The sequence below is a fragment of the Arachis hypogaea genome, chromosome 15 (genome assembly GCF_003086295.3).
Source record: "Arachis hypogaea cultivar Tifrunner chromosome 15, arahy.Tifrunner.gnm2.J5K5, whole genome shotgun sequence".
NCBI lineage: Eukaryota > Viridiplantae > Streptophyta > Magnoliopsida > Fabales > Fabaceae > Arachis > Arachis hypogaea.
Window position 1 is genome coordinate 135,611,906 of NC_092050.1, and position 3,510 is coordinate 135,615,415.

The 3,510-nt window shown below is 37.2% G+C and overlaps 1 non-coding gene across 1 annotated transcript; it reads right to left on the minus strand.

Moving 5' to 3' along the window:
* Window positions 1-416: 416 nt before the first annotated feature.
* On the minus strand, window positions 417-524 carry LOC112752261 (small nucleolar RNA R71). The gene has a single exon (XR_003176707.1). It is a non-coding gene; the product is annotated as a small nucleolar RNA R71 (small nucleolar RNA).
* Between the last annotated feature and the right edge of the window lie 2,986 nt (window positions 525-3,510).

Genomic DNA, 3,510 nt, shown 5'->3' on the forward strand with positions numbered 1-3,510 from the left:
CAAGCTCCTTTACTACTGATCCAGTTGATTCACGTGCAGGTAACATGGCAGAACCTAGGAGAATTACTCTCCAGGAAGCTGGAGCCCCAGATTTTACACTGCAACCTTATCAAGTGCATCATCCAAATCTGGCTGCAGATTTTGAGCTAAAAATTGCACTAATCAACTTGATGCCCAAGTTTCATGGCTTACCTGCTCAAGAGCCTATTAAGCACCTTAGGAATTTCCAGACAGCCTGTTCTACTGTTAGGCGTAATGGTGCAGATGAAACTTCTATTCTGTTAACTGCCTTCCCATTTTCTCTTGAGGGAAAGGCAAGGGAGTGGTACTACTCCCAACCTGAAGTGACTGTTACCAACTGGGATACACTCAGGAAAGAATTTTTGGAAAAATACTTTTCAGTTGAAGTCACAGATAGACTGAGGAAAGAGATCTCCTGCATTGTTCAAGGAGACTCGGAGACTCTCTATGAATACTGGGAGCGTTTTAAGAACCTTCTAGACTCATGCCCCCATCACATGATTGACAGACTAGTGTTGATCAGCTACTTCACTCAAGGCATGAACCCCCAGGATAAGACCACATTGGATGGTGCTAGTAATGGTTCCCTGAAAAAGTACAGAATCACAGATGAAGCATGGCAACTGATCAGCGACTTAGCTGAGTCCACTAGGAATCACAGGCAGAGGCGCAGCCACTCAAAAACTGTTACAAAGGTTTCCTCTAGCATTGAGACTACTGCTCTTACACAGAGTATATGTGAAATGACCAACCTACTGAAGCAAATGCAGTTAAATCAACAACAAGCACAACAAGCTCAGCCTCACCCACCACAACAGAGCCAACAGTTAGTTCCCCAAAGAGTATGCAGAATCTGTGCAGATTATAGTCATTATACTGATGAATGTCCGCAACTCCAACAGGACGACAACACTGTGGCAGCTACTCAACTTCTATGACCGTCCGAATCAAGGATTGATAAACCACTATTTTATGGTTTATCTTGTGCTCAATTGAGTGGATTTTAGCAACTCTTTACCCACTTATTCATACTATTTGCATGGTTTTACATTTGCCTTCCTAATTATGTGCTTTGATTGAAAACATGCTTCTTTGGTCTTAAGTTCCCTATGCTTAATCCTCTCTTATTACCATTAGATGCCTTGATATGTGTGTTAAGTGATCTCAGAGATTACAGGGCAGGAATGGCTCAGAGGATGGAAAGAAAGCATGCAAAAGTGAAAGGAATACAAGAAGTTGGAGAAATTGCTAAGCTGTCCAGCCTGACCTCTTCGCACTCAAACGGCTATAACTTTAGCTATAGAGGTCCAAACGACGCGATTCTAGTTGCGTTGGAAAGCTAACGTTCGGAGCTTCGATTTGATATATAATATGTCATAGTTTCCCTGATGCTAGGCGACGCGACCGCGTGCTCCATGCGGCTGCGTCGCAGTGACAGAAATCAGCGTGTTTGAATTCTTCTCCAGCGATTTTCGGGCTATTTTCGACCCAGTTCGCGGCCCAGAAAACACAGATTAGAGGCTATAAAGTGGAGGAATGCATCCATTCATCAACAAGCTTTCAAATTCACAATTTTAGGAGTAGATGTAGTCTTTAGAGAGAGAGGTTCTCTCCTCTCTCTTAGGATTAGGATTTAGGACTTCTCTTAGTTTTAGGAGTGACTCTCAATCCCAGGTTCAATATTCTTTTATTTCTTTTCTCAATTTTGTTTATGACTCTCTATGTTTAGATTGATTTTCTATTTAATATATTTTGAGGTATTTCAGACTTATGATTGCTTTCTTTTATTTATATAAATAATTTGGATTTTTCCCTTTTGGCTTTGGTTGAGTCATTGGAGACTCTTGAGTTATCAAACTCATTGTTAATTGAAAATTAGAATTCTTCAAGAATTAATTCGAGTTCCACTAACTCTGACTTTTTCCAAGGAAAGACTAGGACTTGAGGAATCAAAATTAATTCATCCACTTAACTTACCTTCATAGTTAGAGGTTAACAAAGTGGGAGATAAATCCAATTCTCATTACAATTGATAAGGATAACCAGGATAGGCTTCCAGTTCTTCATACCTTGCCAAGAGATTTTATTATTGTTAATTTATTTTACTTGTCATTTAAATATACCTGTGCCCATTGCCCAAACTCAACATTCCCCAGAAAACTCATAACCAATAATAAATACACCTCCCTGCAATTCCTTGAGAAGACGACCCGAGGTTTAAATACTCGGTTATCAATTTTAAAGGGGTTTGTTACTTGTGACAACCAAAACGTTTGTACGAAGGGATTTCTGTCGGTTTAGAGACTATATCTACAACGTGACTGTTTTTATGAAATTCTTTACTGGCAAAAATCCTAACGTCAAAATGGCGCCGTTGCCGGGGAATTGCAAACGTGTGCCTTATTATTGGTTATTGTAAATATTTTTTTGCTTTTTGTTTGTTTATTTGTTTTTATTTTTTGCTTTTTCATAAATTAAGAGGTTATTGGTTTTTATTTAGTTATTAAAAAAAAATTTCAAAAATTTGTTCTTAGTGTTCATCTTGATCTTCAAGTTGTTCTTCGCGTTCATCTTGACCTTCAAGCTGTTCTTAGTTGTTTTCTTCGTTTTGATCTAAAAATTTTAAATTTGGTGTCATTTTATTGTTTTTCTCTTTCCTCGTTAAATTTAAAAATATTTTTAATTAATTTTTTTCGAAAAAAAAAATTTCAGATTTTTATTTTTAAAATTTTTATCTTATCTTATCTTATTTCAAAAATCAAATTTCAAAATTCAAATTTAAAAAGTTTCAAATTTTAAATTTAAAAATTTTCAAATTTTAAATTTCAAATTTCAAATATTCAAATTTCAAAAATTTAAAATTTAAATAACCTTTTAATTTAAATTTATTTTTTTATTTTTATTTTTAATTTTTATTTGCTATTATGAACTCTCACCCCTTTGGCTATGAGTCTGGTTACAATAATGTTGCAGGAAGAAGAAATTACAATGAGAACAGGTATCAAGGTTGGAACAATCAAAGATGGGAGGAGCCACAAGGATTTGATCAACCCTCATGGCAACAACCACCTCCAATGGACTATCAACAACCACCACCATATGCCTATAAACCCTCTCCTCAACTTGACTTTGGACCACCATACTCACAAGCCCCTTTCCGCCATTCACCTCCATATGACCCTAACCCTCAACCACCATACCAACCACCTTATGAGCCATATGAACCATATATAGAACCACCCCAATTCCAACCCAATTACTCACAAGAACCACCACTTCAATATTCACCATCTCCATATCCATCAATCCAAGAGCACTATGATCCTATTTATGAAAGCCGAGTGTATCAAGAGACAAAGGATCGTTTCAAGGAAACAGTGGATCGATTTCAGGCAACCATTTGTCAACTGGAGCAAGCAGTAATCCAATGGGTTTCTAGACGCTCAAATATGCAAGGACCAACCACAGCCCCATGTGGACAATTTCATG